The sequence below is a fragment of the Papio anubis genome, chromosome 5 (assembly GCF_008728515.1).
Source record: "Papio anubis isolate 15944 chromosome 5, Panubis1.0, whole genome shotgun sequence".
Lineage (NCBI taxonomy): Eukaryota > Metazoa > Chordata > Mammalia > Primates > Cercopithecidae > Papio > Papio anubis.
The window spans coordinates 117,890,433-117,914,191 of record NC_044980.1 but is presented as its reverse complement, the minus strand read 5'-3'; the positions used below and the strand labels follow the sequence as shown (position 1 = coordinate 117,914,191).

At 37.5% G+C, this 23,759-nt stretch overlaps 1 long non-coding RNA gene across 2 annotated transcripts in view; it reads right to left on the bottom strand.

Moving 5' to 3' along the window:
• Positions 1–6,690: 6,690 nt before the first annotated feature.
• Positions 6,691–23,759, bottom strand: part of LOC116274952 — a 74,729-nt gene continuing 57,660 nt past the window's right edge. For both annotated transcript variants that reach the window (XR_004183815.1, XR_004183814.1), the window contains exon 3: positions 6,691–12,635. This is a non-coding gene — a long non-coding RNA (uncharacterized LOC116274952). The remainder of the gene's footprint in view (positions 12,636–23,759) is intronic.

Genomic DNA, 23,759 nt, shown 5'->3' with positions numbered 1-23,759 from the left:
ATGAAGAAAGTAGTTTTTTTTTTAAAGCCATATATGGTGATGAGATAGTGAGGCCCAGAGGTGGAAACCATTCCTTATATTCCAAGAATGATGCCAGAAATGTAATGAATGCTTCATAAATATTTAGTGAATAAATGAGTGGGTAAATGCATAAACAAATGAAAACACAAATGAATAGCATTCTAAGGATGTAAAAAAGTCATGTATGAGAATATTCATAAAATTCCTGAAGAGCTAATGCCTTTCCCCAAAGAAATAAAGCTTTCAAAGGCAGTTTAGGATTGGAGGTCAGGAGAGGACACTGGTTAACAAAATCATTCTAGGAAATTCAAATTACTCTGGAGATGTACTAATCATACACTGAGCCTGCATCCCAATGATGAAAGCAGCAAAAACAAATCCAGAGTTTCACACTCATCAAACATCCTGGTCATTCCTATATTGCCAATTTTCCTTCCCCATCTTCCATCTCAGCAATCTTGGATTTAAATTTGAGTATGGGGGTGTGTGAGTACAGGAAAAGAAAATCTGCAGCACTTACCCATTTACTTTCAAGAGCCTCAATTCCTGCAGGCAGAGAATCTCATCTCTTTCCCTCAGTGACCATCACTGCCCCCATACATTAGGGTGCCAAATGCAAGCTACCTTGTGATTGTGATTCAGAATTTCTGGCATTTACTACCTAGCTAATTGGAGCTTTCAATTAGTCTCTCCTGATAAGGAGTCGCGGTGCTTCTTCACTGATGTGATCTCCTGCTATACACAAATGGGTGTTCGGAAACAGATTATCGTTTTGTGCCGAGGCAGCATTTTATTAAACTGAATCTGAAATCAGAAGGGAGTTTTCAGCCCTGGGTTTTTTCAGTAATGCTTCAACCTTAATTTTGCAACTTACCACACATCAGTGCTTATAGGGAAGAAGTATGAATCTTCAATGTTGTGCCTTCTCCGTTAATTTCACTGGCACTACCCAGCAAACGGCTTTGATATTTCACAGCACTACACATTTGATCAGGTGGAGTCATTGTGTTCTACATACACATATATTCAAACAGAAATTTACAACTCTTTCAAAAGCCAATTTCAAGGGCATTTAGGAGGCGTCTTTGTTTAAAAAACATGAGCTTCACAAGAGGTTTCCTATTGTGGTCTGACACCAATACAGTGGTTCCCAAAGCATGATTCCCAGGTGAGCGGCATAAACATCACTTGGGAACTTGTTAAAAATGCAAATTCTCAGACCTCCTGAATCAGAAGGTTGAAAAGCCAGCCCAGCAATCAATGCTTTAACAAACCGTCCCAGTGATTCTGATACAAGGTCGAGTATAAAAATCAAAGGTTCAAAGACATCATTGAGGGGATGCTGCCACAGACCAACGATTCTCAAACTTCAATGCATCAGAATCACCTGGAGGACTTATTAAGATGCTGATTGCTGGGCCCCATCTTGACATTTCTAAGTCAGGAGATCTGGGATACGACCCAAGAATTTGCATCACTAAGCTCCCAAGTGATACTGATGCTGCTGGTCACGGTACCACACCTTGAGAAACACTGCAGAAAGTTTCACCATTTACTTCCTTGCCATCTGTCGTAGCACTACCCTAGGTCACCTGTTAGGTTTTGTTTGGTTTGAAAAATTTCACGGTCTCAGAAATTTTAAAAAATTGATGAACTCAGCAGAAAACATTAAAAATTTCAAGGGGTAAGAAAGGAGACTTGCTTCTGATGCTCTAACTTTTAAAGAGATCCTGGGCAAAACTGTGTAATCTGGAAATACACAGTAAGCTTATGTTTGACAGAACATGGATGCCTGCTTCAACTTTTTGCCAGGCTGTTCATATTGGAGAAATATGCTTCTCCCCAAAGAAGAGGAACTACGGAGTATACGATTACAGAGAACGGAATACTGGACAGTTATTGACAAGATGACCCTCGTTGCCGTGCTACCACTAAGTTACTTGATGAACAAGTTTTTACCTCCTAAGGAATCAGTTTAATCAGTTTCTCCTTTTTTAGATATGCATTGACTCACTCATGTGTAAAACACTAAACTTCATGTTGTTAAAGAGACAAAGATGAATTAGACATCATTCTTAAAGAAAGTCATGCATGTAAACAGCTATAGTACAGTGATGGGGAATGCCACTGAGAAAAGCACCATAAATACTATGAAATGATTGCTCTTATCACTACATTGTAATGACTCCTCCACTTCCTGGAGCCTGGGCTTGACAATTTAGAGTCATTTTCTCTTGTCTCCTCTATTTCCCCCTAGCTCTTCAAATGCCTCCTGATTCTCCCTTTGAAATTTCTCTCAACAGTATCATTTCTTCTCTTTCCCCACAGCCTCATGCCCCTTTCAGTTTGTCACTTTATTGCACACTTTCTGCAGTATCCTCCACACCACTCTAGTGAGCTGCTGTCTTCCTTCCTTCTAAGACATCCTGCAACTTGTTACCAGATTCAGCTTCCTAATATATGTGAAATCTACTGTCACAACTTTGCCTCTCTTTACTGGTTCCTGCCTGCACTGCTCCATCTGCCACTCAGGCACCTCATGAACTGCTTCCTTCCCTCATCCACCATGACCTGCCTTTCCTCCCCAGCACAATATATCCAGGCTACTAGACTAGCTCTCTTCTGTTTCACCAACACACTCCAACCATCAAAGCCATGAGTCTTTGCAAACATTCCACCAACTTCTTGGAAGACCCTGCCCTCTCCTCCATCCATTTACATTTGGTCATCAACCAAGACCCCTGCTTGAAGCACTTTCTCTTAGTTCTCCAATCAGTGTTTCCTCCTGCTCTGAATTTTGACCACCTATATCAATAAGTTCATCACAGAGTCCTTTTTGCTGATTGTTTTTAGAGTCTATAGATGTCTCTCCATTGAGAAGAAAAATTAGGTCTTTTACTTTTGGATCTCTCCCATCCTGCTGTGCCTGTTCCCCCCTTCCAGTCACACACAACCTCTCTTGCTCATCCACAGTCAGCACAGGGAATGCAGCAGAGACTCAGGAAATGTTTGGGGGATGCGTGAAGTAAGACTGGGGACATCTGTTGTTTTCTTTTTGCCAGGCTGGCATGCGTCCGCCTTTCTGATTCCCATGCTCTCTCTCCTTATGGTTCTGGTGCTGCTGGGAAATGTGGCCCAGACCTGGCTAACTGGAATTCTGGCTGCCCTGGTCATCCATGATCACTCAGCACTCATGGATGATTAAGTGGTATAAACCAGTCCAAGTAGTACTAATGAGACTCACATTTGAAGCCCTTATCAGAACTATAAGAAAAAATAAACTCTCTACCTACTGTTCTTGAAGATCATTGGATATTTACCTGGAAGCACTGGCAGACATCTTAGCAGAGAAAGCCTGCCTCAGAAACATGTCAGCCCAGAGGAAAGAAGGGTAGAGACATGGAAAAAGACAGATTGCCATTACTGACCACCTGAATTTGGCTGTGCCTGAAGCCAGTGCCCACAACTTTTCATAAGCCAATAAAAGCCTTGTAATCCTTAAGCGAGTTTTATTTCATTTGTCATTTACTGTCAATAGAGACCAACTGACTTAAATAAAAATAGTAAAAACTGACACAAATAGAGAATGTACTAAGTACAAGGCGCCATGCTAAGTACTTAAGGAAACATGCATTTAATCTTTTGATAAAAGACCACCTCTAAGTAATTGTGATGAGTCAGTAATAGTGGATGAATTTTTCTGGTTGAAATAAGATACTGATGGCAAATTTTATATACCAGACAGTATTACTGATCTCTCTTGACAGATTGCCTAATATTTAAATGTGGAAAAGTATTGGAGAAAATGTAATAAACTACATTTGTAGCAACTGAACTATACATGTATTATAGCACTTATATATATAGCATTTACTGAGCTATACACATATTAGACTATGTGTATCTGTCAATCACAATATGTTTACTCCATAAATATGACCATTTAATTCTGTAAAAGAGTTATGAACATGCCTTATGAAATATATGAATATCTCCACAGCTAATTTTTTCTGGATATAATTACTTCATTAAGCACATGAAGGTAAATATATTTTTATTTTTTTAATAGCATATAAATATTTTACAAAAATGTATAGAAGTTGATATATAATTATTTTTTCAGAATATAATAGGAAGTCAAATAAGGTTTGGTTGTGAATATGATTTGAGATCTTCAGGTACAAAAGCCAGAGGCAAACAACTATATAACAGATTGCCAGCGGGAACTGGTACACATACAGAAACACAAATTTGAGACTATAAGAAGTATTTTGGTAAAGAGGGAGTCTTGAATTCCTGCTATGTTTATTGCTGTAATTACTTTTAGACCTGAGTTCTATTTGTAATCTTTTAAAATGTGGTGACTCTACACACATGGACATGTAGCATAAGTGGGCATTCATCTAAAAATGGAAACAAGGTATATGACTTGGATTTTAATTACACAAAACAAGATATTTTTCCCAGGAAAAAGAAAAAGTTTGGATACAACGTCTTTAACCCATGTTTGGTGAATTACCACAGTTTGGGGGTTTAGTTCTTTTTAATAAAACAGTTTGCTAACTAAAAAAGTCCCTATTTGTCTTATGAAAACCACATTGTGTGTCTAAAAAAAGTTTGTTGTCACATACCATTTTAACATTGAAACTCAGGATCAATCCACCTGTCTTAATTCAAGGAAAATTATATCTTCTTGTGAGGATGCCATTTCTAATTCTTGTGGAGACCTCAACCTGGGTGACCGCATCACAGTCTCGTGAGAGGAGCCCTCTTTCATCAGAGGAAGATGTCCATACCCAGATTTGTGAAAAGAAAAAAAAAATCAAAAGAAAAATAAACTTTGAGGAAAGGAGGGAAGAAAAGGAGGGGGAGAAAAGACAGATAAAGGACAGAGAGTACCTTGTTGTGAGAAGACAGGGAAAGAGCCCATGTCTCCTGAACATTTCTTCATGGGCTAATAATTCCCTCCTATCCCCTTGCCCATCTGCACTTCTCCCAGTTTCCACTGGTGTCCAGTGGTGCAAGAATTTCATGCAGAACAATCACAAAGACCTCTGAAAGATCATGCTGTATCTACTTTATGTTAACAAGCCTAGGGCCAGCATAAATTCTTTCACCTTTAGAAGAGAAAAGGAACCTGATGACTATGGGAAATCTAAAAAACATTTCATTGCCACAGGCATTCAAAAAGGCCAGATTTCTTCAACGAAGCCAGGCTGGGAAGAGACAATGGAAACTTTTCTGAATCATGATCATTCACTGGCTGTGAAATGTAATTTTAGAGCAAGCCACAAAGAAATAATTAGAGACATGTTTGCAGAAGAGATCAGTGACTTTGAAATTTCCCAAAGACTCCAAATGCAAAATGACATTAGCCTGCACGCAGTTCCGGACACGGCATATCAGGCAGCGGTGTTGAAGCAGCAGAATTTGGACACGGTGGTTGAGCATGTGGAGGAATCCAAAAGAGTGGTTGTCATTTTGTCAGAGCCAGGAAAATGATGACAGAAGAGAAGCACAGCCACAGATCAGAAAACAGCGGCTGAGGGAAACAGGCACATGGAAGCCAGTCTGCATCTGCCATGAACAAGGTTCACCTCTGGAACACGAACGCATGAAACCAGTCATATATTTGAACTGCAAAGTTCCACCACGAGGAATCTTTTGTTTAATGATACTCTGACTGAAGAGTCAGCTGCAAAACCTGGTCCTGATCTTAAGAATGCAAACAAAGTGGTTGCCCTTGAACTTGACTCAGGAGAAAATACTTCTCAATCTTTGAACTCACGTAGAACTCACAAATATTTATTCATATTGGGTCATGTCTCTTGAATTGTCATTGTACTAGAATAAATGGTAGAGCACTGGGAATCACCAGCCCATAAAATGTGCACAGAGAGTTTATATTAGCAGCAAATATGCAAGACCTGTCTAAAGCAACGATAATGATTTTTTATATACTTATTTTTCAGATAAAAAAGATCAGAATCAAAAATCTCAAAGGATATAATGGCAGTAATAGAACTCACTAAATAAATTCCTTCAAATTTTTCTGTGTTTTTCACATGCTGGAAACTTTAGAGCTTGATTTTTCTGGGGATACAAAATATACATAGAAAGTTAACCATTAATGGTCGGGCATGGTGGCTCATGCCTGTAATCCCAGCACTTTGGGAGACCAGGCAGACGAATCACCTGAGGTCGGGAGTTCAAGATCAGCCTGGTCAACATGGTGAAACCCCCGTCTCTACTAAAAATACAAAAATTAGCCGGGTGTGGTAGCAGGTGCCTCTAATCCAAGCTACTCAGGAGGCTGAGGCAGGAGAATCACTTGAACCCAGGAGGTGGGGGTTGCAGTGAGCCGAGATTACACCATTCCAGCCCTGGTGACAGAGTGAGACTCCCACAATCTCCAAAACAACAACAACAACAACAACAACAGTTAAAACCACAACTCAAGTAATGGCACAAAGATGAACTGATGCCAAATTGCAGTAAGTCAGGTCAACCAATGTCCTGAGTTTTACAAACAAGAAGTACAATATATAGAATCTATAAAGTTTGCTAGCTTTTTAACCTTAGAATCTTTATAATCCAGTAAGTAGATAATAATTAAATTTGAAGGCTGAATAAAGAAATATAATTCTTGATAAAACAAAACAGATAACATAGAAATTGTTTTAATATAAAAATATATCATGAAAAAAAGAAAATTTTATTGTTTACCATGGTATCTGCTGCTAGAGCCCTCAGATTTTTAAACTGTACAAATGATGAGTGTCAATGGCAACTTATGTAGGTCTCAAACAATACTCTGTCATTCAAGAACAAAAATGGAAGCACTGTTATTCAATAGTTTTAATTCTGTTAAGCAAATCTTTTGGCTTTTATTTCAGGACTGGCTCTATGGCATTTTAAATGTAGCTAGTACCTTCAATTCATTACATTGACTCCACTGAAATAATGTCTTTCTTTCTTGCACTGATTCCTTTTTTTTCCACTGTAATTAACTAATAGATTTGATAAAGTTGAAGTGTCTATTTTCTTTTTTCTTATTCCCACTTTAAATAATAGTAATACGATTGTATGCATAATGCTACATGAGGAGATACTCATATTTTTTGTATTGCACTATTTCTCTTGAATAGTCATTGTGCTAGACTACAGTATGTGATAGAATGCTGTGCATACCTGGTCAATGAAATATGTACAAAGAGTTTTTTAATCAGTACCACATAAAAGAGCAAACTGAGGTACAGAAACTTAAGGACACTTAACAAAGTGACTCAGTGTATCTTATTTAGGAACATGCTAAAACTTTGGGATGACATAGCAAACCACCAGAATCTAGTACCATGCTTTAACTTTCTAAACACCAACAACTTGGCAAGTAATTTACAGAACAGGCACATGACTTTAAGATGTAACTCTCACTTCATACCAATCATTTATCTTTGTGTGTAATTTGTCTTTTATTATGGAACATTTTTAACTGGAGTACTTCCATTGATCAAGCTAATTGCTAAGTGTATTTGCTATATCTGAAATACACACTGGCTTTGGATGTGATATTGAAGAATTAGAATGTACACATAACTAAACTAATTGAGCACAGCTTTCACTTTAAAAGTTCAAGGCAAAAAATAATTATATAAATATATAAATAGTTCATAGCTAGGTAAAAAGAAACATATCAAGCTTATTAAATTTAACCATAACTGTTTTTTTTAAAGTCTTTGGGTTATGTCATTACATTTTACAAAGCCTGCCATATCTTTCTATCTATGCATCTTTGGGTTTTATATGCCTCTAAGCATCTCTGGAGTAATTTTAAGTTGGACAATGTGAACTATATCATGGAGAATTTATGGGTAATATTTATTGGAGTCACTGAACTGTCTCCATGAGCTTTCCCACAACTCTAAGATCACAAATGATCTATAAGATTTGGAGCAGACAAGAATCTCAAATGCTAGAATCCTGAAAGGTTTTTGAAATACAGCGAAAGTCAAATATTCAGATTCAATACTATGAGATGCATATTTGGCTACAGAGATACAATGAATAATTTTATGTGCCAACTTGACTGAGCCACAGGATGCCCAGATATCTGGTTAAACATTACTTTTGGATGTGTCTCTGAGGATGTTTCCAGAAGAGGTTAGCATTTGAATTGTTAAACTGAGTAAACGAGGTCGCACTCCCCAGTGTGGCTGGACATCCTTCAATCTGTGAAGGACCTAAAGGCAGAGGAAGGTTGAATTTACTCTCTGCCTGACTGCTTGAACTGAGATATCGTTATTCTGCTCTTGACACTCTTGGTTCTCAGGCCTTCAGATTCAGAGTGAAATCTATATCATTGACTCTTTAGCTTTCAGGCCTTTGAAGTACACCACAAGCTTCCCTGAATCTTCAGCTTGCAGATGGCATATCATGGGACTTAGCCTCTATAACCACGTGAGCCAATTCCTTAGGATACACACACACACACACACATCTTCTATTGATTCTGTTTCTCTTAAGAACCCTGACTCATACAAGAGGAATCTGCTTAATCTAAAGCTACGTCATGGAGCTTCCTAATTTGCCTAGAAGATAAAACAGTTAGGTCTCACATGGTGAAACAACATTCTGCCTCCCCAGCATATATGTAGTTTGTGCATTCAGTAAGCTTACTGTTGAGAATCTACCAGAAATCATGCTAGCCACTAAGGATAAGAAGAAAAAGGACATAGTGGCTGCCTTCAATGAACCCACTGTCAGAGTTCTAAGATGACCCATGCTCTGCTTTAATTGGAGGTGACAGAGGAGGTATTCATTCATTTTGTCATTCAACAGAATGTATTAGCTACCTAATATATTAAAGGCACTTTTGCTATGTGCTGTATATAGAGTACTAAACAAGGCAGATTTGGCCTTTGCTCTCATAGAGTTTACTTACCTTAAGGGATAAAGCAAGAATTTCATCACATTGTTAGATGTGTTAAAGGGGAAGAACAGGTTCTATAGGAGGATATATGGAAAGATAGCTCATTGATTGGGAAGAGGCAGCTGAGCTAGCTAAAGGGTAAGCTCAAAGTGACATGGGAGAAGAGATGGATTTGGAAGAGACCATTTAAACCAGCCTGGAAAGCATTTCCAAAGGCCATGAGGCAAGAAAAGAGCACGGCTTGTCTGAGCGACTCCAAGGTCAAGATGGCTGAACCAAAGAGAGGAAGAGAAAGTCCTATGAAATTAGAATGGAAAGAGAAATGAGGCCAGCCTATGCAGAGCCTCCCAGGCAGTGTGAACAAGGATTTTTGTCTTGATCCTAACTGTCTCTGAAGGATTTCAAGCAGAAACTGATGAGATAAGATTTGCATTACTAACAGAATTTTATGCCCGCTTTGAGGAAAATGGATTAGAAGTCAGAGGTACAGAGTTATCATAGAAATCCAGATAATGGTGGTATGGTAAAGATGGCAAAAAGCAGACAGATTCAAGAGATATTCTGGAGAGAAAATGGACAGAAGTGGGTAAAGGATTGAGCATAAAAGGAAAGGGAGAATCTGATAAATTCTAGGTTCCTGGCTTGTGCACAGAATGGTTGCGGAACCCTACACTGAAATGGGGGGAAACAGGAAAGGATCGTGGCAAAATGAGCCACGACAAGTCAAGGAAAGGGTGACACTGAGCATGACTCAAAATTGTCTGATCTGGACAACTGTCGCACTTAGCTGGCAGAAAAGACTCTATGAATATGTGCCTATGCCAGTTGGGGGAGGGTAGATTTTCAGCCATTGTGAAATATGACAATATTGTTTTTAAAATGGTGTGCATTCATTACTCTACCATATGTCAAGGATTTAGGAGAAATATAATCTAATTAGTAGTATGGCAATATTCACCACTCAACTAGAGTATAACTTTGTTCATCTATTCTCCCTTCCCGTGGCCTACCTCTCTCCTCTCTCAGATTTGCTTCTCCACAATTTGTGTCATCATTTTATCTGGATCATGAGAGAGAGAGAGAGATGGTAAATGGGGTCAGACTCTGCTGCACAAATCCAGGTGCTACCACCTTGTTGCATGACTGACAAGTTGGCCAAATTCTCGTCATGCTTTTTTATCCATTATATTATTCACCCAACAAAATATCTACTTGAGGAATTTTGTGAAATGAGAAATCTATCTAACAGGCCTGGAACAGTACCTAGTTTATGGTAGATGCTTTTTAAAAAATGGCTAATTCCCTATAGTTTCAGAGGCTTTTTTTAACCACTATCCTGACATCTTTTCACTGAGCAAACCAAGATACTACATGTGACTCCTTTGCCCCACCCTTTGGGGAGAATTGAAGGGGGATCCCATCCTAATCTGAGCTCACTGTGTGTATCCCATTCAAAGGAGGCCTCTCTACCTCCCTCCCCTACTGCTTGGCCTGTCCCCTCTACAAAATACATCAGCCCCTGACCCCGCCTCCCCACACACAAGTACCACACCAAGACAACTGCTGAGGCCAAGAATTGCACTCTTATATTTCCTCTTATTTTCCTTCAAAGTGAAAGGAGAGGAGCTCTCTTTTCGTATACGTGGGATATACTGCAAATAGGAGAGGCACATAAGAGTTTTCCTCAGGCTCCAATTTTGTGGCACTGGAGATAAGCCCCTGACTGTGATGCTTTCACTTTCAGAAGTGTGCAGACCCAAAAATAATGTCCTGGCCTTTGGTGTTCCAAAATGCTTTAGACTAAAACACTTGAGTAGTTGCTTATGTGAGCGTAGTGTTAGTTTCAGCTGCCAATTTTCGAATTAAATGGCTTACATTACTACAAACTTTTAGCAGAACATGTTTTCCAAAATAAATGTCTTTAAATCTACACTTCCACCAACTGATTAGAGACTTGAACTCAGAAAATATGGCAAAAACAGCAGAGCAGCAAAAGGAAGAAAAACACATGCTCACTTCATATGGTAAAAATGGTTCTTCCTTCCTCTTCCAAACGCACATACACTTGGCATATGCGCAAAGTGAATTTTATTTCCCCTGAACAGAGAGATCCTAAAAGGTGTCTACTTGTCTGTAGTTCAAGTTGCATTAAACGTTATCAACTCTACATTTTCATGATTTAAGTTTGTATGTTTAAATTAAGAGTGAGTGTCTCTTTATTTTTTTATTAATAACTTTAAAGATAAACCTGATCTGAAATTCTAAACAAAACAGTGTTGGCAAGGCAGTGTGGCAGTATACCCGAGGAAAATTGCACTTGAAAATAATTGAAGTATTGTCTTCTGGAGCTGAGGGTCCTACCTATCTTTACAGTTCTGAGAGTTAATGAGCCATGAAGTGATCATTTAAGGGCTTGTGTCACAGCAGTGGCCATATGAGTTTGTCATTGTGATGGCATTTCTTAGAAAATCGTCTCAATTTGTACCTTTTACTTTAAGGAGAGGGGAAAAAAACCTTTATGCCTCATTCCTACCCATTACCTCCATCTAGGATAGAAGCAGTGTCTGATTAAACATATGGCACATAAACAGTAATTTAATTAAATGTGAACAAAGCCTTTCATGTACCATATTTAAATTTTGAAATGTAGCCCAGTTTTCCTTCTACTTAGAATACATGGAACAACATGCAAAAAAAGTCACATATTGAAGGACAGCTATGCTGATGCCATGTAAAGCACTCTTGCTGTGTGACATGGCCTGGCCCCATCAATAGGCAGGCTATTCTAAGTACACTCCAACTTGGCAGTCAATAGAGTTGAGTATTTTTGTCCTGACCAACCTATCATTTTAATAAAATTACAAGCATAGCTTTGTTGTGATTTCTTCCAATTCTAGTGTCTGAAATGGTTTGATTTAAATCATTTTAGGGTTTTTAAAAGCCAAACCACAAACTAACCAGAGACAGTTTACTTAAACTTGTATATTCTTTTGGAAGTTCCTGGGCAAATCAGGAAACAAATACAAGTTTGAAGAAGGATGTTTTAGAAACCGCCTATAGAAAACATTTGAGATTTATTTAGCTAATTACAAGTATTTCTACAACAAACAGGATAATTTGACTAAGTACTCCAAAATGCCAATGGAACAATTGTCAAATGTCCCCCACATCGAGTTGGCCAAAAAGAAAAAAATTAAAAAGACTTAGAGAATCCTGACTTTTTTGTTTGTTTTTCTTGATAGAAATAATCAATATGCTACAAAGATCCTAGTTACACTTTGCAAGGTAAAATGTCTGAGACAGATAAAATGTTATATATGAAAGATCACCCGGTGGGTTGTTTTGTTTTATTTTTTTGAAAGCTTTAAAAATTTAAAGCAGTTCACTATCTCTTTTATTCTAATTGCCCAATTACATACCTTTAGTCAAGCATCACACGCCCTACAGTAAAAGATTCCTCACAGCCCAGCCCCTGATTTCCACACAATTAATTTAGATAAATACCTGTTAGGATATTTCTTTCAGTAATGTAATGAGGTCAAACACTAAAAATATAATGCTTTCAGAATGGAAGCTCTCAGACTGGATGTTCTTACCGCTCAGTCTAAGTGTCATGTGTTATATAAACATGTAAAACTCACAATTGCCGTTGATTCCGTTGTCTTCGTCATTCCTCAGCTTCCATCTTCCAGAGATTAGAAGAGAAAAAAGGCAAATAAAATTCAAAACATGTTGTGCCAAGAACATTTTTCCATTAATTTTTAAACCCACGCATATGGCAAGGGAAATAAAATCCGTGTGTTTCCTGACTCATTTACACTTAATTCACCAAAATGTTCTTTTTAAAAGAGAACTGACATTCTGCAAGTCTTCCGAACCTATTTTCTTTGACATACTGTCCCATCTTGTCAACTCACAGCTCCCAAGGTTCAAGGTTGGTTTACAGCTTTGAACCCATATGCTGAAAATAAGCTTGAACTTCACAAAACAAACATGCTTCGCTGTGACCCCTCTGAAAATAATTCCAGTTGATCTTTGAGCATGATATTTTGTCACTTCTACTCTTCAATCTTGAGTTAGAGTGGGAGTGAATGAGGCAATGAAAGCCAAAAAAAAAAAAAAAAAAGGAAGAGAAAAGAAAATAGAAGGAGGAGGGGTAGGAACAGAAAGAAAAGCAAAAGGAAATGATTAGCTAGCTTGGGATGTGGTAAAGTAAAAAGAATGGTGGACCAGAAATAAGGAGAGACCCTCTGGCTGCTCATCCTAGCTCAGACACTAGCTAGGGTATAGCTAGGTAAAAATGTTACCCATCGCCGGGCACGGTGGCTCAAGCCTGTAATCCCAGCACTTTGGGAGGCCGAGACGGGCGGATCACGAGATCGGGAGATCGAGACCATTCTGGCTAACACGGTGAAACCTCGTCTCTACCAAAAAATACAAAAAACTAGCCGGGCGAGGTGGCGGGCGCCTGTAGTCCCAGCTACTCGGGAGGCTGAGGCAGGAGAATGGCGTGAGCCCAGGAGGCGGAGCTTGCAGTGAGCTGAGATCCGGCCACTGCACTCCAGCCTGGGCGACAGAGCGAGACTCCGTCTCAGAAAAAAAAGGAAAGAAAAAGAAAAAAAAAATTTACCCATCCAGGTGGGTACACAAACATTCATATTCATAAAAATGAGAAGGATCAGAATTTACGAACATAGTTGAGATTTGAGATGACTACTATGTTTCCTTCTGTCCCTGATAATTCTGTTACTTTCTGGGTTTATCCCTGGACTTAAAGCAAATCAAACTATTCAAGGAGTTTCGCAATCGTGAGAATTACCCCAAAGTGGCCTTTCTTCTACCTCTAGTTAGGTCTCTGGCCCTCTCCACTCCCCACAGGACCACAGACCGTTTTCCTAATTCTGGCTTGCTCCAATTCCTCCAGCTTCATGTTCCCATTGATCCACTTCTATTTCATGTGCCTGTTGACTCATTTCTATTCAGTGTTTTTATTGATCCATTTATCTGAATCTTGAATCCTCTGCTTTGCTCTACACTCCATTCTTGGACATGAATTGGTTCCTTTGGTCCTAGCATGGGATTTGACCCCAGAACACCTTATGTAGTTTGCAGTTTCTGAACTCCTTCCTGTCTTCAATAAGGAAATGCCTGGTTCCTGGATCAAACAGCTATAAAAGTCTGTGCTTATGTATCATGAGAATTGGTTCAGATTTAATTCATGCTTTAAGCTCTAAGCTAGGTGTAAAACTAGACAATCAAACATTAATCCATGATAGATTTTATTCAAATATTCTGGTCTAAAAACATATCCAATCCAGGGGAAAAGAAAAGTTACCTCCAGCCTATGTATATAAACATGTAGGAGCTTTTCAAGGGATATGTGTGTTTAGTATGTTTTACCTAAAAGTAAAGAAGGTCATAAGGTCATCAAAACTTCTGCAGAATATCATTTGCCCTTTTTCATGGCAACATTAGCCTACTGGTTTCTGCACAATATTTCATACAGGTTGGCTGTTCTGGGGCTGTTTGTGCTGACCTTGGCGTTCTTTCCTTTAAGGCACATAGACTTAATATGTATGTATTTCAATCTCCTGAGTAATGTCTTTGCTTTCTAGAGACTCTGTTTATGCTTGTGGTGATTTTGATGTCTTTTGGTCATTTCTCGTGTTTATCACTTCAATGATTTTGTAACCATGTGTGTAAAAAGTAGTTTGCCAAGTTTCAAACCCCTTGGAATTTCCTTAGTTTTTCATTTGGAATCAGACTTAAGCTCTTCCAGGTTCTGTTTACTGCTAGCTAATGATGACTGCCTTATCCAAAAGAGGGAAAGACTTTTGAACATATATTAAAATGTGTGTATGATTTCTGAGACATCAAATAGCTGGAATAACAAGTCAACATTTTGATGAGTTAAGTGTAAATTAATTAAAGACATATGAACTAAATTCTCCTTGAAGCACAGATGGTTTGAGAAACCAAAAAGTGCCTGGAAAAAAATATGGCTCTTATTTTCATGAACTCCCAAAGTTTCAAAAAGTAGTTGAAGATTAATTTCCATCTCTTATCAATTATTGCTTTCAAGTTTTAATAGATGATATCCTTTTATGTTTAGTTTTTAACCTGAATCATCTAAGCAATAGAAGTCCTATCTTTCTTTTCCTCTTTCTTGCTCGAGCATGGGTGGGCATCAAGGGCAAGAAACTCATCTTCCAAAAGGTGAAGAGCACTAATCTGATAAAATAAATATCGAGACACTGTTCAGCCATGCTTTCCAGTGGATGAAACACTAGAAGTATAAGTAAACCTATATGGTGCCCTCCTCTAGTCCTGTTTCCTTTATTCTGGCAAAGACACATTTTTGTACCATTACAGTGCTAAGTCTTGATGCTCTCCTATAGACTTAGAAATGTCATAATAGGTGGCTCATGCCTGTAATCCCAACACTTTGGAAGGTCGAGATGGGAGCACTGCTTCAGCCCAGGCATTCAAGGTCAGCCTGGGCAACATAGTGAGACCCCATCTCTTACAAAAAAAAGTATTAATTAGCTGAGCATGGTGGTGTATGCCTGTAATCCCAGCTCCTCAGGAGGCTAAGGCAGGAGAATCCATTAAGCCCAGGAATTCAAGGTTACAATGAGCTATGATCGCCACTGTACTGCAGCCTGGGTGACAAAATGAGATCCTATCTCTCAAAAAGAAATTAAAAAGAAAAAAGAGAAAAGTTATAATGGCCTGTGTTAAGGCTGCTTTGGCTCTGCTCTCTAGACTTCCATCAGATCAGGCAAAAGGAAGGCTATGGGTGGTAAGGTGAACTCAGGTGCTATTTTCCTTAGCCTTCTTTGAAGTACTCTCTCTTTCAGGGATTATATGGAAAGAAGTGATAAACCAATGTGCTGCACCGATTAACTCATCATTTACATTAGGTATATCTCCTAATGGTTGCAGCACACCAACATGGCACATGTATACATATGTAACAAACCTACACGTTGTGCACATGTAACCTAGAACTTAAAGTATAATAATAAAAAATAAACAAAATAGAAATAAAAAATAATTTAAAAAAAGAAACCAATGTAAGATTCCAGATCCCTAAACAAAAAGCAATATATTACTGAGCATTATATAGTAAGTACCCCATTATTACTTCTGATACTCAGAATATGATTACCAACATTCAAAATTTCTCCTTTTAAAAATTATTAAACTTTTTTTTTTATTTTTAGTTTTTGTGAGACAGAGTCTTGCTCTGTCGCCCAGGCTGGAGTGCAGTGGCTGGATCTCAGCGCCCAGCCAAAAATTATTAAACTTTAAATGACAATAGAGAGAAAGGTATTTTCTATAAAACTTGGTTATCCCAATCATATATTTTTCCATACTAAGTGTTCTTTGTTCACTTTTTTTTTTTTTTTTGAGATGGAGTCTCGCTCTGTTGCCCAGGCTGGAGTACAGTGGCGCGATCTCAGCTCACTGCAACCTCTGCCTCCCGGGTTCAAGCAATTCTCTGCCTCAGCCTCCCAAGTAGCTAGGATTACAGGCAGCCACCACCACGCCCAGCTAATTTTTGTATTTTTAGTACAGACAGGGTTTCACCATCTTGGCCAGGCTGGTCTTGAACTGCTGATCTTGTGATCCACCCGCCTCAGCCTCCCAAAGTGCTGGCATTACAGACTTTGTTCACTTTTAAAAATAACAACAGTAATACATAATTGTTTATCATGGTATGCAAATTATTGTAAAGGAAAATGTAATCACATCACCAAATCATATCACTAATAATAGTCATATCACTATTGATATAGGCAATTTTACTAGGCTAATACATCATTTGTGCGTGTGTGTGTGTGTATGTTTCTTTTTTTCACAGGAAATGAAAAATAATTTCATACCATACTACATTTTTTGTTACTATTCTCAAAAGTCCATCCTAAAAATCTACCTAGTTCAATAGTTATAGCACAAACCTATCTTTTCAAATCTCAGTTTAGTATTTTATATCGTTGTTGACTGTGATATATTCAATCATTACATAATAGATGGACCCTCAGATCATTTCCAGTTTTTTTCTACACTGAAGAGTTTTGCTATACAAAGCCTTGCAACATATGCCCTTGAATTCTGGGGCTTTGATCTATGTAGTACCAATGCTCAAAAATGGGATGGCTCAGCCAAATAACAGGGAGCTCTCTATTTTATAAAAGGTATATTACTACCCAAAAAGAAATGCAGAAATGTATTAGTATGTCCATTTCTCCATATTTTTGCACATTTGATGAATGAAAATAAAATTTTCAGAGTTTTTTCTATTTCATTAACTGTAGCTTTGTTTTGCTGAATTAGTGATAAGAATTTATTTCTATAATTTAGAATTATAATACTGATAATGAATTTTATAAAGAGAAAATTGTTAATGCAAAATTTAACACAAATGAAAAAGCCATGTGTTGACATGGGAAGAAATCCACTACAAACTAAGTAATATAATCAAGATGCGAAACAAAACGAATGAAACAAAAAATAAAAAATCTCTCATAGATGAATTCTGAAACAGTGGTCAAGAAAATGTGCTCACGGTACTCTTTCTGGGTGCTCTCTCTGGAAGGGAGGACTTCACATTTCACTCCAAATATAGAATTGTACTGTGCACATTTGTAGGTGTATACTATTTGGTACCTAAATGTGATATAAAAACTTTGATTGATTTCAAAAAAGAGCTGATTATAGTACGGTATACAGTGGTAATACTGTTTTCTCCAGAAAGTGAAATCTCTCTGTTTTACCTTGGTATTACTAATATGTTTCACTGAATTTGACCTTGTTTCTAAATCTGTCAGCCTCAGGCTAATATTCTCCAGAGAGGATTAATGTCTGTGCTAAATTCTTCTGGCTACTTAGTCTCTGACTCGATCTAATTAAGAGTCACTAGTGTAAGTCACATTACTCAGGTAAGAAAATCAACATCAGGAGTATACTTCCAAGAGGAAAGATTGTACCTGTTAAAACAGCATTGCAGTTGCCAAGTTGCTGTTCTCTTAAATGCCACATTAGACACCGATATTTGTCAGACCTCTCTGACAACTTTTGACATGAGCCATGTGCTCACAGTGTAGCAATGATATGTACGTATGAGACTAATTTCTAAGTTGGTTCTGTGTTATAATTTTCTTCTTTGAGAATATTATTGTCATTTGTAATTTATTTCCAGGTGAAGTATGACTTCCTCTAGTTACTTGTTTTAATCACTTAAGTTCAGAACGCAATATCATAAACCAAAAAAAAAAAAAAAAAATTTTATACTTTCTTCAACAAATTACACAAATATTTAAAGTTATGTCATACTGGTAAATGAATATACAGACTGATCAAAAAATGACTAGAAAGTCAAAAATAAACATTATATATTATTATACCATATAATACATGACATGTTACTATGTTATATCATAGCATATATAATAAAATTTATATTTCAAATAAGGTAAATGGATTGGATGGATTATTCAATGAATGGTGTGATACAACTCAGTAACCATCTAGAAAAAAATTCAATCCCTATCTTGCCCCTTCCACCAAAGTAAATCCCAGATGAATTAAATATTTAAACATAAAAAATGATATTATAGAAGTGTGAATAGCTTGGGAGAATTATTTTTATAGTCTCAGAGTTGTACAGTCTTTTCTAATATGCCACAAAACTAAGAAAGAATAGATAACTGATTAATCAGACTACATAACAAAAATTTTCTGTATATAAAAATACATTATAAACAAGCTAAAAGACAAATGACAAACTAAGTTTTAAAAGTAAAATGGCATACCCAAAATTAAGAGCCAATATTATTAATTCATAAAAAGTTCCTGAAAAATTACTAAATCATCTGGACACAGTGGCTCAGGCCTGTAATCCCAGCACTTTGGGAGGCCGAGGTGGGCAGATCACTTGAGGTCAGGAGTTCGAGATCATCCTGCCCAACCTTGACTCTATCAAAAATACAAAAATTAGCAGGGGGTAGTGGCGGGTGCCTGTAGTCCCAGTTACTCTGGAGGCTGAGGCATGAGAATCGCTTGAACCCAGGAGGTGGAGGTTGCAGTGAGCCGAGATCTTGCTATTGCATTCCAACCTGAGCAAAAGAGCAAGACACTGTCTTGAGGAAAAAAAAAAAAAATTACTAAATCAACAGATAAAAAGAGAATAAGAACAAATGAAAATTCAAAAGGCTCTTAAAAACTTATACAACATTCAACTTCACTCATAACAAGAGAGATGCAAATGAAAGCTGTGAGACACCATTTTTTACCTCTCACTCTCAAAAATAAAGTTACAATCTCTTAGTAAAGGCAAAGGGAAACAGACATTCCTGTTTATGTTGATAAGACTGTAAGTCAGAACAATTCTGTTGCAAAGAATTTGGCCATATCTATCGAAATAAAAAATATATTTGACCCAGCAATTTTACTTATAAAAATTTATTCTACAGATTAACCTGAACATATTCAAAATAATATATATTGAAGGATATTCATCACAGCATTGTTTGTAAGAAAAAAAAAAAAAAACTAGAAAAAACCAGTTGGGGTCTGGTTAAGTAAATCATCTTACTTCATTATATTTGAATACTATGCAGCCATTACAAAGGATGAGACTGCTCTATGGATAGTGATACATATTGATAAATAAATATTAAGTAAAAAAAATGGAAGATACAGAAGAGTGTGCACAGTATGTTACAAACTGTCTTAAAAATAAAAAGTACATATATGAACATGTAAAGGTATAGAGCACCCCTGGGAAGTGAAGATATAAGACACAAGAAGGGAGTATTTCTGTCAAGAGTAGCTGACTGCCTGAGAGACACGGGTAGATAAAGGCTTGTCTTTTACTATATACCTTTGTCATATTTTGAAGTATATCCTTTCCCTAGGGAAGTATTCCTAGAAGGGATTTTGCTCCTATTCAAGGGTACTCCCTCCCACTCCTACTCCTCCAGTTATTGACTGGATGCAGAGGAGTGAGAGACAGAAAGCTTTTCTAAATACTAAAATATTGGTCTACATAGTAAATGCCAAACTGGGGAAACTCGGATCATAAAGTTTTACTACCATCCATAGCCTAGAGACAACGGGAGAATGTGACCAAGGGGAAATTCCTATAAAACAGGAAGTTAAAGGAGGAGGACATTATCTAGGAAGAGCCTGGGACTGGGAAGAGCCAAGGGAAGAAAGGAAATAAAGAGAAGTGTGAGATTTTAGAGGTGAGTTTGCTCTCTGGCTCTGGGAGGTCAAAACTCAAAGGAAATTCCAGGGCAGATGTTCTCGCTTGGTTCGTTTCTTTGGGCGTAGCCTGAGAACATTTACATCTCTTAGAGAATTCCCACGTTCATCATAGTGCCACAACAACAGGAATCTGTCTCAGCAGTGGACTTAAGATAGCACCATATCTTCCGGCCTGTTTATTGCATGCTGGGGATCCAGATATTCCTACATGTTCCAATAGGAGGACAGAAAAGTACAGAGAAAACTTGTGGACCTGGAAAAGACTGAGGTAGTGCTAAGGAGGCTATAAAGTACAGGGATCTTATGACCAGAGTCAAGACGGGAACCTTGAACTTCAGAAGTATATGCCAGTGCTATGCCCAAAGGGACCCAGCAGGACTAGTCACCTGCAGGGAGCACGAGCCCAGAACACCCAGCATGAGACCATTTCAGCCACCCTGCCATGGAGACCAATGAGGAGCCAGAAGGCAGAATTTCAGAGACTTCCCCCTGCTTTCACAAGAATGCATGCAAAGGCCAGCTTTCAGAACTATCGTTTTGCTGTGGCCTGAAAAATACAGCTTGAAACTCCATGCTAAGCAATGACATCTATGTTGTAGGTGGAATTTGTCCTCAATTTAAAGCAATGAATGGCATCATACAATGGATGGGCAGTTATAAGACATAATTCACGGAAATTGTAAAATATGTTATTTTTAGTATATTATTCCTTTTATATCAGTGTGTCATTTGTCTGTTGTAAATCACTTAAAATTCTATTAGTTATCAATAAAGTTATGTGTATACTCTTATTATAATAGTGTAAAAATCAATGTATTTGGTCAATGAATAGGAAGTATTACATATTTGCAAATGAGAATGGTATTTCCCCCTAAATATTTATTTGACAAGAGGAAACTGCATAGGAAACATCAATACTTGGATTTGTTGGTATCCGCTCTTCTCTAACCTTGAACGTCCAGCCAAGACTTCAAATAAATTTCCATTTTTAGCTTCACCAGCTCTGAAAGCATCAACATATCATTTATCCAAAGCAAGGGTATAGAGAGTGAGTGTGTGTGTGTGTGTGTGTGTGTGTGTGTGCGCGCGCGCGCGCAAGTGCGCACACGATGTATAAAAGTTATTTATCTAATAGCCACAAAAAAAATCTTCAGGTAAAGCAGCAATCAACTATTTATAGTGCTTTCAAGTATATTTCCAAATATAATATGAATATTCTTGCAAGCTCCCAAAGTATTTCTTGCCTGTATATTCATCAAAGTGCTGGAAAATTACACAAGAGCAATCAGATAAAGCAGTTAATATGGCTGGCACCAATCCGACTGCTTTACTCCTCCCTCTATGATTAATTACAACTAAATTGATGTTACCAGCAATGATTAATTTACAACTTAGGTGCAAAGTAAATGAACTAAGCAAATTGGAACTGGCACTAACAATTTCTGAAGCCTCAGCAAAGCACCCACATCATGATAAGCTATTATGCACAGAAAACTTTCTCAATAAAAACGGTTAAAATGCATAGATGTAGTGATTGGTTTGTTTTTAAATATAGGTATATTTTCTTATATCTTCTGAAGCAAAGTTTAAATATTAAAAATAACCTTAGATTTTTATACCTGGATATACAGTAAATATATGCCTGGGGAGAAAAATGTCTTGAGTCTCATTTACCTAAAATAAGTGCAAAATGTTTTATTCTACCCTCATCTTTTAGTTTGGTTTTAAGACTTTAGATCAGGTTGTATAATACAAGCCCACATGTGGCCCAATAGTGTATATTCTGAGCCAGTTTTCTCTTACCAAAAATGAAAAGAATTCTAATATTCCACAAAGCTGTTAGAGAAAATGTAGCTGAGAAGCCCTGGCACACAGAGAGCTTCCTGTGAGATCGCCCAGTAGCGTTTCCAATGGGTTCTCCTGAGCAGAGCAACAGTCATCTAATAAGGGGTTCCTCCTGCTGACTGCTGCACCATTGTATTTACTTATAGATCCAAGCACACAGGAGAACAAAAGCCTGAGGGATGGCATTGTCTCCCTCAAATAAGCTAAGATATGTATTGATGATGACCGTGCACTCAAATGGTGTTGAGATGGAGCATGCAAATACATAATCCCTTTGCAGAGGGAGGGTAAAGTTTCAGTCCATCAGATATTTTGAAGAAACATAAACGTAATTATGAGAGCCATTGAAATTCACCTACTGTTAACACATGATTTTTACCATAAGAAGCCTGGGGGCAATTGATTGACGCAGAGAGGGGCGGGGTAGGGGCCAGAACTAGGTTGTGGTTTGGAAAAGGCTCTTTTCATTTAAAATCAGCAATGTGTGTTCTCACCCTGCAACACTTACAAAATTCCCAAATAACATCATTTAACCCAGTCAAACGCCTTTTTCTATTTCAAACAAGATTTTTTCAGAAGACATGTAACTCAGCTGAATTGGAGGGGATAAGCAGTTAAGCTTCCCAAAGCTTTTTGCTTTCATTTCTCAAAGCAAAGACCATATTTTATTTATTTATTTCAAGCACATAGAATGGTGACATGTGGCATTAGGAGTTGCTTGGATCGCTTCTCGGCCTTTTGGCTAAGATCAAGGAGTTGCTTGGATCATTCTTAGTGGAATAACTATATGTTTTATTCTTTAGGACTCAGAATTGCTGGACAAGGAATGGTTAAGAATGATGAATTTTTAAAAAGAGAATATGACAGCTATCTTTATCATTTCTAATTAACCTTTGGCCAGAATTTTTCACTACAAAGTCACATGTACATCTTAATTAGGACATAAAATATTATTAACGTCTAATATTTCTTTTAGACAGTTAAAATTTTTTCAAGTGCCTTTCAGGTGACATTTCTTACACATTTGAAAAGATCTATTTTGATACTGTTAAAGAAAATGGCTTCGTTAGCTGTAAACCTTAGATTTGACCCTAAAAATACTAGAAATTAGCTGACAAAAACTGAAGTTAAGTGACTAAAAAATTTTTAAAGAAATTTATGGCAATAGGTGGGATTACTCAGAGGGAAGGTAAGAGAGTAGAAAATAGAATCAGCCACAAAATGTGAAACTATCCAATAAATTAAATATCTCATTGTTTCACTAAAACAGATCCAGTTTTGAGCAAGGATGGAAGGATATTAAGCCTGACTTTAATATTTCACTGTGCAGGGTAGCACTCTCATCTCCTCCCCACCTTCCACATTTGTCCGTTCCGAGGGCTCTAATACTGCCCACCTCCTTACATGCATTACTTGAGAGCCTGAAGCACTCTTTGACAGCTTTTAGTGGAAAGCTTGTCTAAGTTCAAAGCAAAAACTAGGAACTTTACTTCAAAAGCCTGCTATACCTTTATTTCAATATCTTCAGATTAAGAAAAAAAACTTTCTGAACGAGAAGGGTCTTGTTCCTTTTATCATGTACCATGGGTATTTGCTCTTAATTTAATTCCCTTTATGACCACATTTGTGTGGCTGTGTTTTCAAGAAATTCAAAAGTGAACAAAAGACAGAGAGTATTATTAGGAAATTT